The sequence below is a fragment of the Lissotriton vulgaris genome, unplaced genomic scaffold, assembly GCF_964263255.1.
Source record: "Lissotriton vulgaris unplaced genomic scaffold, aLisVul1.2 SCAFFOLD_715, whole genome shotgun sequence".
In the NCBI taxonomy this organism is placed as follows: domain Eukaryota; kingdom Metazoa; phylum Chordata; class Amphibia; order Caudata; family Salamandridae; genus Lissotriton; species Lissotriton vulgaris.
In genome coordinates this window covers 830507-842162 of record NW_028241568.1, presented here as the reverse complement: position 1 = coordinate 842162, position 11656 = coordinate 830507, and positions in this window count along the sequence as shown.

The following is an 11656-nucleotide window of genomic DNA, read 5'->3' as shown; positions in this document are numbered from 1 at the left end:
GATGCGTCGCAGGCCTTGCCCCCTGCTACGGCTGTGACGGACCCCATGCGCATCTGCAGGATTTCCTGTATCTCCCTCAGGCCTACGGAGGTGACGGAGACTGCGGCCGACATCCAGACGAGGCGGTGAGGAGTGCGGAGGATCCCGACCAGAGCCCAGCCGAGAGAGCAGTGTCCGAGGTATCGAGAGGCCCACCAGTAGTGTCGAGGCACATGCGTAGTGCGCGGCAGAAGCAGTGACGTCAGTCCAGTCCAGTCCAGTCGAGTTTCCGAGGCCTTCCGTTCCGTGCTTCCCGGTGAGTACCGTTGCTGGGGACGCATCTAGACGGGTGCATTAATTTGTGTCCGGTCAAGACGGGTCTGGGTACACAGATCCGGTCTGCACTGTTTTAGCAGTGTATCTGTACTGTTTAGCAGTGCATCAAGTATTCAAGTATATAGTTATTGTTATTCGTTTTGAAATGTTTCAATGTGTTTTAATGTCTTGGTATGAGTGATTGTTCGCATTTTTTTTCTTACTGTGTTTATTGTGTATAGTGTCTAGATCGAGGTAGCAATGCCTTTATTCTCGAAATTACGACAGATAGGAACTAGGAAAGGGATACTTGAGGAAGCTGTTCCCATCCCACCCAGGGACACTCCTGGGCATTTTATGTACCACAAGCACGGCTTAGATGCCATATTATTTCTCGACTTGTGGGTGGAATAGACTTGGCAGAGAATCAGAGATGGCCCGTTACAGGGACATGGGATGCCGAGTGCATCATGAGAGTAGAGGAAGCGTTGTGGAAAAAGAAAGCCAGACAGTCACAGAAAGATGCCATTGAATTATGGCGTAAAGAATCACATAGACGGACAAAAAAGTAGAGAAAAGTAGAGAGGATTCTGAAAAAGCCAAAGAAAAAGAACTACTAGAAGAAGGAGAACGAGTTAGAATGGAACAACACGACAGACAGAGTAATGCCATTATGACAGGACTGTATCCAGTCCTGGCCGAGGGCCTGCCCCAGGCGACCCCGGAAATACCGAAAGATCTGCCCCCTCCATTGGTTCCGCCTAAATTACGTCATAAGACCGCAGCAGACATTTTCCTTTCTTCCTATTTAGACGATGTAGCTCCCGCATATACCAATGTACCTGCCCATGTACCCGTACCACCTGCTGATCATCAGCCCCCAGGTCCGCAACAGCAGACCCCACCCGGTCCGCTTCCTGCACCCTTACCCGTTGTTCCCCCTGTTATTCATCCGCTTAATCCTTTTGGGTCTGGCGCTGTTCAGATTCCAACCCCGTTACAACAGATACCGACCCTACAGCCAGGTTATGCTCAAGCCTCCGCCTCAGGAGGTGCTACAGGAGGTTATCACACCCCGCCACCGTTACATCGAATGACAATGAGAGAATTCGCAATGTCGCGAACACCTAAAGGAGCCCCGGCCGAACAGCTTAAAGAGCAGCTTACAGATTGCAGATATGACACAGTGCCTGGTAAAACAGGACCCATGTTGTTAGCGTCCCTACGTTTAAGACGTGTTACAGATTATTTGCAATTACTACCAGAAATGCCAGACCATCTAGACAATTTGTATCATTTTATTAGAACAGGAGAAAGACCGGAGAGTGTTGGTGAAGCCATGTCACATCAGAAAGTTGAGAACAAAGGTTTAATCATGCGATTTTTGGTTAATTGTTTGATAAGGGAACAAGATCAGACAGGCTTTCCACAAGTTGAGATGGATAGATTGAACAGATGGAGCCAGAATATTGCGGAGGGTAAACATGATAAAGAGAAATGTGTACATGCTATGGTTAGAAAGATCCGTAAAGAAATAATAGCAATACATGCCCGTCGAGAATCTGACAAGCCACTCGAATCAGACGATCAGGACTCCTCGCAGGAGGATGAACCAGAGAATCCAGCAGAAACCTCGCAACAGGTAGAAAGAGACATGATAGCATATGTAGGTAGAGAGAAACTCCCTAGATCGTACCCTCTTGATAGGCCCTTCGATAGACCCATTCGTTTAGAAAACAAGAAACGTTACCTTTGTCCAATACCAGAGCGATGTACCCTTGAACATGTATTCCAAATTACTGATAAAGTATTGAAGGAAAGGGTAGGTTATCACGAACTCAATACCCTACGTGATCAGGAACTAGCCCGGTCCGCAGTACAGTGGGCCGGAGATGACAGCATATATAAAGACGATTCAGTAGTGCAAACGTTTTTAAGTCTTACTCCAGAAGAACAGCGACTAGCTGGTATATACATGACCCAACACCTCATTATACAGTATGAAAACCAAGCATCTGATCCAGGTCCGTTATATAATTTATTGCAAGACTTACTACTGAGAAGATGGAGAGGTCTAGGTACCGATCTAATCGAAACGATTTTAGAACAACGTCACAAATATAGAACCTTCTTGACTCCACATCTTGTTTCCGTTCCACCCCCAGTTAGGCTACCATATCACTTTGACAAACAGAATCCTTTGCGAGAAGTACATCCAATCCGGAATCCTGATGATACCTTTGCACGTGTGTATGTATACACGCCCATAACTAAAATGGAATTATTGGAAATGAAGAAAATAGTGCCAAGTCATGATAAAGACCCTGCAGGTTTCCACCGTGAAATAAAAGACATGTTACTCATGGGAGATTACACCTATCCCGACATTATGAAAATATTGAAAGTGTTATTGCCTGCTGGTATTTACGAGAAACTCAAAGAAAAAGAATGGGAGGTGGGAGACAAAAAGATTGATTGGGCTGCATTAGAAGCCGAAGAAACGACTCGAACCCCAGGTTTAGGTCTTGGGGATAAAACGAAGGCATTACCAGGATTGTTAGTACAGGTTTTGCCAAGATTGTTAGCAACTAAAAAGGAGGACTGGGACGCGATCTCAGCCTGCTAGCAGAAACCCGACGAAGACACTAGTGATTTTTATTCCCGATTTGAGAAATGTTTTACTATAAATAGTGGCCTGAAAACAAGTAGCGAGTCATATCCACACCTTTTTGTATCCAAATTAGTCGAGAATTCATTGCCCCAGGTTAAGAACCGTGTACTGAAAGTCGAGAGCACATGGCAAGCTAATTCGCCTTCCCAAATGTTACAAATGTTACAGTATCACCAGAACAGAATCAGGGAGGAACATGATCACGAACAGAGACGTATGAAAGACACGAAAATGAAAGTGCTAGTTGCTCAGTCAGTTCCAGCTGACGGTCATAAAAGGGGTACGACACAGTCCAATAATTCAGCGGCTCCTGTTAAAGGGACATGCAACTATTGTAAGCAGCCAGGTCACTATGTAAACGATTGTGCAGTTTTGAAACACAACATAGCTACAGGTAAAACTAAAGAAAGACCGCGTCCTCCTAGACAGGACCAGGTCCAGCAACACGTTCCACAGAATATACAGCCTATGCAGGTTCCACAACAGACCGTAGCGGTACCACAGCCACAGCCCATTGCCGCAACACAACATGTCACACAGCAGATGTACCAGTATGCACAATCCGACTACCCCGATTACCAGCAATACACATGAAACAGCCTAGAGAGGGAGGTCGGCTTGCCTCTTATTGAGGTTCCTGTAGATCAAGAGGGTCCTTATGTATATAGTCAGGTATTAGGGAAAGATAGAAAGTTTTGATTGACACAGGGGCAAGCAGGACAACCATCAGTCACGACGAGGTTCCAGGGGCACCCCTCACAGGCTCACAGAATGTTTCCCTTGGATTTTCAGGAAAGCCTATTGTTAACGAAGTATCGAAACCAGTTCCCCTTGCATTTGGTCCATTGTCCCGTACTACAGATTTATTGCTCACGAAATCATGTCCAGAAAACCTGCTTGGTATTAAGACTCTGAAAGCTCTAGGAGCTGTAATTTGTTGTTCTCCGGAAGGAGTAAGGTTGTTCCTTCGTGATTTCAAGGGACATTATGTATTGAGAGATTTTGACCCCAGGTTACAGAATGTTCCTGCACATTTATGGGCAAAAGGCCCCACTGATGTAGGTTGTATGCACATTACTCCATATCGTGTCACACTCAAGCCAGGAGTAGTACTACCACGCATTCGACAATACAAGTTACCACCAGATGCTGTAGTGGCTTTACTGAAAATCATTGACGAGCTCATTGCACAAGGAGTGGTTGTAGAAACCGACTCCAATGTTTGTAATTCCCCTGTAATTCCAATTCTTAAACGTACAGATCCAAATGCACCTCCAGTTTATTGATTAGTTATCGATTTACGAGAATTGAATAAATGCATTGTACCACAATATCCCGTGGTCCCAGACAGTTCGTCCTTATTGACTGCTATTGATTCCGAAGCGACGTTCTTTACTGTAATCGATCTCAAGAACGCCTTCTTTAGTGTTCCTATTGATCCGGAAAGCCAATACCTTTTCGGATTCTGTTTAAATGGCCGAAGCTTCAAATTTGCACGCGCACCTCAAGGATTCACAGAAAGCCCCAGCATCTATAGCCAAGCATTAAAACGACAACTTGACAGTATTCACATGCCGACTAACACTGCCCTACTTCAATACGTCGATGATCTATTGATCACCGCCCGTAGCGAACCAGAATGTGAACAAGCATCACTGACAGTCTTGCATTTCTTGGCGGACAAGGGACACAAAGTGTCTCCTTCGAAGCTACAATTCTGTGCTCAGCAAGTGGTGTACCTTGGGCACTTGCTGACCAAGTGGGGTAGGCAGCTGACACCTGAACGAATTCAGTTAATTGCACATCTTCCGCAACCCAAGACACAGAAAGAAGTACGAGCCTTCATTGGACTCACTTCTTATTGTAGACAATGGATTCCACAATATGCATTTCTAGCTAAACCACTCATACAGTTGACAACACAGGAGGCAGCGTCTTCGTCTGTTCTCCCTTGGACTCAGGAACATACACAAGCTTTTGACGAATTAAAGAAAGCCTTATGTCAAGCACCAGTTTTAGCAACACCATGTTACAGCAAACCTTTTACACTTTTTGTCACAGAACGCGATGGCACAGCGTTGTCGGTTCTCACTCAGTTACAAGCAGACAAACACAGACCGTGTGCTTATTTTTCGAGTACATTGGATCCAGTAGCCCAGGCCTTGCCTGCGTGCTTAAAATCAGTTGCAGCTACAGTTCTAGCAATTAGACAAAGCGATTCCATTGTATTAGGACATCAATTGACAGTACATGTTCCACATTCTGTAGAGGTTCTTTTAAACAGAACCCAGACTCAACACTTGACTATAGCACGACTGACAGGTTATGAATTGACGTTATTTCAACCACACATAGAAATCAGACGCTGTAATACACTGAATCCTGCTACACTTTTACCATCGAGCACAACAGATCCCACTCCACATGACTGCGTAGATGTAGTTGACACAGTTACGAAACCCAGACAAGACTTGACAGATGTCGCATTACCCGATCCAGACCTGACACTTTATGTGGATGGTTCATGTTTAAGAACAAGTACAGGAGAATTAGTGGCCGCGTATGCAGTGACCACTGAAACTGAAGTCATAGAAACACATCGCATTGACACCCTGTCAGCCCAAGCAGCAGAGCTCATTGCTCTGACCCAAGCCTGTATACGTGCCAAGAACCTGAAAGTGAACATATACACAGATTCACGTTATGCATTCGGAGTCGTACACGACTTCGGTGTCCTCTGGCAGGAAAGAGGTTTCTTGACCTCTCATGGAGCCAAGATTCAGCATGGTCCCCTTATTCAAGCCCTATTGGAAGCAATACATTTGCCTACAGCCATAGCCATCATGAAGTGCAAGGCACACACAAAAGTCACAGACAAGATTTCACAGGGCAACAACTTTGCAGATCGAACCGCTAAACATACAGCACTGACTCATACTCAAACGATGGACATGACAAAAACTGATGCAACTTCATTGACACATTGCATGACAGTCAGGGACCCCACACAAGATGTCATCGACATACAGACACATGCCACTCCAGATGAAATAAAGAAATGGGCTGAACAAGGAGGGGTCCAGACAGACCAAGGATGGATGACGAGGGGAAAGACCACATGGTTTCTCCCCGACTCTATGGTTCAAGTTATCATCAACACAGCACATAGTCCAGCACATTTAGGAGAAAAAGCCATGTTAGACAGTGTACAGAACCTTTGGTTCAACAAGCATTTACGAGCAGCAGCAAAACAGAAAGTGCGTACCTGCATGATCTGTTGTCAGTTCAATCCAGGAAAAGGGATTCCCGTAGAGCAAGGTGGATTCCATCCTCCCGACTATCCTTTTGAAGTCCTCCAGATGGATTATATTCAGATGGACAGATGCCGAGGATTTAAGTATGTCCTCATAGTCGTATGTGCCCTATCCCGATGGACAGAAGCATATCCCATCCCAGATTACACTGCCCCGACCACTGCCAGGCAGTTGGTTCGTGAGTTTTTCCCTCGATACGGTTTGCCCCGTGTCGTATATTCAGATAACGGTCAGCCATTCTCATCTGAGCTTATGAAGCAGGTCTCTCTTCTATTGGGGTACCAGTGGAAGTTTCACTGTGTCCGGCATCCGGAGGCAGCAGGTCTCGTGGAGCGACACAACCAGACTCTGAAAACTCGCCTTGCAAAAGTGTGTAAAGAGAAGGGAGTGGATTGGATAATAGCATTGCCAGTTGCACTTTTCTATATGCGAATGGTAGCTCATTCTAGAACAGGGCTATCCCCGTATGAGGTGGTCTTCGGTAGACCTCCTAATATGTGGGGGACGCCTCTGAAAGATTACTGATGTTGATAGTACTATGTTGACAGATTACCTTGCTTCCTTGATGTCTGCACTACAATCATGTCGTTCACAGGTCGCGGCAGCCTTCCCAGACAACACCGAGGTGAAGCCACATGAACTGGTCCCGGGTGATGTTGTAGTCGTTCGCAATTTTGACAGATCAAGCCCGTTGGAGCCCCGCTGGAAGGAGCCGAAGATTGTTTTGTTAACAACAAGGACTGAAGTAAAAATCGAGGGGCGGAAGGGGTGGGTGCACTCCAGTCACGTTAAACGCTTTCATGGACTTCCGCCAAAATCTGAATCCCAGGACTCCCACGTACCAGTGACTGATACCAAACTCCCCCTCCTAGAAAAGACTCCCCAAGAGGAGTATCGCCAAAAGTTGAGGTCTAGTAAGTCAGACAGTTTAATTGTTTAAGTCCCCCTTGGGTGAAGCGGTTAGGCAGTTTCTGACAATGTTTAAGTTAGACCCAAATAGAGAGAGAGATAGACAGGAGACCAAGAAACAAAAATATCGAAAAAGTCTCCGGAGCAGATGTATCTGCACATTACTTATTATGCTTTTTCTGAGTCTTACAATTATTGTTTTGAGTTGGATGCTTTATATGTATTTTCCTCCTGCACCTTCTTTTTCTAATAACACTGCAGAGCACACGTTTAGTACTCTACCCCCACACAAATTGTCCTATCGGCTTGCGCTGCGCAACAACACATTCATTCGTATGTTACACCATTCTCACCAGACCAACAATGCTACTAATTGTTGGATATGTGGCCGACTCCCTCCCTATCAGAACTACAAGGGAGCTCTGCCTCTCTTCCCTTACCCGTTTACACATAATGGTTCCTGTGGTGCCTGGTTTAGTTTAATTTCTTCTATAGACACTGACTCTAAGGTTTCCCAAGGCAATTGGGTATGGGGAAATCTGAACACCGTCATGAACAAAGCATGTTTCCCGAACGAAGAAGGTCTTCCACAAATGACAGGGACAGATCTAGAAAACGAAGTGTATGGATTAGGCAATTTTACACTTAACCTCATGATTCTAAATGTTCAGTCAGAAACCAGTCCAGACTTGCCATCCATATCAGTTCTACCAGCAAAAGGTGTATTGTGTGTCAGAAAACATGGTTCAGTACATCTAGGTCACAGTGACTGTACTACTGTGGTCGAATTCAGTGATCAAGGCAAGTCTACATTCAAAGCTTCCCGACATTCCTATTTTATATGTGGTCAGACAGCTTATGTCCGTTTACCTCCAGACTGGGATGGTACCTGTTTCATTGCCTTTTTATTGCCACCAGTATTCCTAGCCCCATCTGACTATCACAGGAATTCCCGCCTTAATATTGTTAGACACAAAAGAGACCTCCCACTAGTTGATCAGACTGAAACTACATGGGAACAATATACAGATTTCAATAAAGGATTCTTTCCCTATCTAGGTACTGTCTCCAATAGTAAACTGATACGTAGATTAACCAGAATACTCGAAGCGGTAGTGAATGAGACTACCTCAGCTTTGGGCAACTTAACAGAGGAGCAGTCTGCTATGAGACTTGTTGTTCTTCAGAACCGCCTTGTCCTTGACGTCATCCTGGCCGATAGGGGCGGGGCTTGTAGAGTCATCGGATCCAGTTGCTGCGTATTTATTCCAAATAATGCGCCATCAGTCTATAAAGCTATTACCAGACTTCACGAGATTGCTCATCTGATACACCAGAATCCAGGCTCCTGGACTTGGTCCGGTTGGCTCTGGAGTGTAGTATCGGCCTGGGGATGGAAGCTACTGTCATTCCTAGGAATCATATTGGCCATAGTATTTAGTTGTTGTCTATGTTTACAATGTGGGCCAGCGATTTGCGGCTTGTGCGCCACAGCATGTATTCCCCATTCAAGTGCACGTTCTCTTTCCCGAATGAAGAAAGAGGAACAGATGATGTTATATGAACAAATAGATGGTCTCATGAAAATTGACATATCATGAAGGGTCCGTAGGGGACAAGGAGGGAATGAGGTAATTGGAATTTTTATAGTCAACTGTGTCCCCTAACGTAGACCCCAACGGCTCCATGTACGAGTTTCAAGTACATGTAATTTCCCTCCACAACCGAATTTGAAGACGCAAATACATTTACGTCCAACGTTAACATGTCCTCTATCAGATCCACCATGAATGGATCGATAATTCCGTTCCTAAGTATGCCGTGCCACCGTCTTTATGTGGTGCACTTTCACGTTTTCCTGGCTCTGCCGAGCTAGGCCCTGATTTCTGTCTTCAAGCCATTTCTGCCTCTGCCTCTGAAAAGCTGCAGCATGGAGATGCATCCCTGACCTCTGCCTTACTTCCTGCCAAGCGAGCGGTGCCCCGCTCGGCCTGGTCTGCCTGCCAAAAACAGTATTTTGCCTTCAAGTTATCAGCATAGCCAGCTCAGCTCCTCGAAAACACATTCCTGTCTAGTGAAATACGAACAAGAAACACAGTAACCTAGTCCACAAGGCAATAGTTTTTATGTAAATCTGTGGGTATATGTGGATATGTCAAGAGATCATTCCAAACACACCTCTGAATCTAACAATAGGTGTCTGACTCCAGATACTTGCCAAAAAATTATAAAAGTAGCCAATCTCTGATACATCTAACATTAGACACCACAGGACCAACATTCAGTAGAGAGACGACATCTGAAAAAATGTGTGAGTAGCTAGAAGACACCTCACGGGCGCACCACCATTGGGGCCCCTGGTTGGTACTCACCAGGGTGGCCCTGTTCTCATCATTGGTGTCAACTAGCTTAACGTAAACGTGTCCGACTCCCAAAAGTAAAAGACAGTGAATGGTGCAGTGTACACAAACTTATATGTGACAAGGACTAACAACGTTCAACATATAACACAACAAATACTGGGCACACAAGAATAGGAACCTTTTTATTTGTATTCTCTTGTCTGCCAACAGTAAACACATATATAAAACAAAGAGAGAAGCGAATACTACCTATCGATTCGCTTTCAACTCGCTGCCGACATGTTTCATTGCCATGGTAAAGATTCAGGCAATTTCTTCAGGGCAAAAGTGTTTATGGAAAGCCACTGCCAGCAAAGTACTGTGTTTGGGGTGCTGTAAATCAAAGAAAGGAGGGAAGCATGTATGAGGGACTATCTGCGATTGCACTGTGTGCTGTGTATTGTTACTATACGTCCACACTGCAGGAATGTAAATTACCTGGCTTACAGCTTCGACTTTCATACCATTATAGCCACGTTTTTTAGAAAAGTCAGGGACCCACTCCCAGTCGGTAAGTGTAGTCTATCGTCCCATAAAAGTTTATCTATTGAAGGAAACAAGACAGAAGAACAGCCCAGCGAGGGCGGACATTAGAGGTAGCTTTTCTAGTCTCACCGGGTGTTCCGTTTTCAAACGCTTCGTTTACAGCAAGGTAAATACCAGTGGAGAATGATTCACCGGCGTCTTCTCAGCACCGGATCACCGAGCGTTTGGGGCGTGTTGTATTTATTTTTAGTCTCAGGTTCTCATAGGCTCGTAGCGTCACATGGTATGCATGTCAACCGGCTAAATACGAAACGTGAATCTGATTGGTTCACGATTTCGCATGCCGTGGTATCTCAATTCTGATTGGCCCTAGCCTCAAAAAAGGTTGGCGTGTCAATGTATTGCGGGGATTCCTTTCTAAATGTCAACACATCCGCGATATTGTTATATGTGGCAATCATTAACAAATACCCCCAGCAATGTATTTACAAAGTGCGCGCCGGGCATATTAAAAAAGTTCTCTATGTGGAGCATCTCAGATATAATTTTTTGATATTTACATAACACGCAATATAGACGCCCTTACAGAGAGATTTACTCCATTAATTATGTTCGAAAAATCGCAAAGATTTACAAAAACATATATGCAGTTAATGGAGGAAGGTAGCCAAACCCCTTAGTACGAAGGCCTTATATTTATCACATACATATTATGATGGTGGAAGACTATGCCAGATCTTTAAACAAAGGGGAGGTTTTATTTAAAACAGCTCAACCCCCATAGTGTGAGAGGCCTGAAAAAAGGAATAACAATATCGCGGATGTGTTGACATTCAGAAAGGAATCCCCGCAATACATTGACACGCCAACCTTTTTTGAGGCTAGGGCCAATCAGAATTGAGATACCACGGCATGCGAAATCGTGAACCAATCAGATTCACGTTTCGTAGCCGGTTGACATGCATACCATGTGACGCTACAAGCCTATGAGAACCTGAGACTAAAAATAAATACAACACGCCCCAAACGCTCGGTGATCCGGTGCTGAGAAGACGCCGGTGAATCATTCTCCACTGGTATTTACCTTGCTGTAAACGAAGCGTTTGAAAACGGAACACCCGGTGAGACTAGAAAAGCTACCTCTAATGTCCGCCCTCGCTGGGCTGTTCTTCTGTCTTGTTTCCTTCAATAGATAAACTTTTATGGGAGGATAGACTACACTTACCGACTGGGAGTGGGTCCCTGACTTTTCTAAAAAACGTGGCTATAATGGTATGAAAGTCGAAGCTGTAAGCCAGGTAATTTACATTCCTGCAGTGTGGACGTATAGTAACAATACACAGCACACAGTGCAATCGCAGATAGTCCCTCATACATTCTTCCCTCCTTTCTTTGATTTACAGCACCCCAAACACAGTACTTTGCTGGCAGTGGCTTTCCATAAACACTTTTGCCCTGAAGAAATTGCCTGAATCTTTACCATGGCAATGAAACATGTCGGCAGCGAGTTGAAAGCGAATCGATAGGTAGTATTCGCTTCTCTCTTTGTTTTATATATGTGTTTACTGTTGGCAGACAAG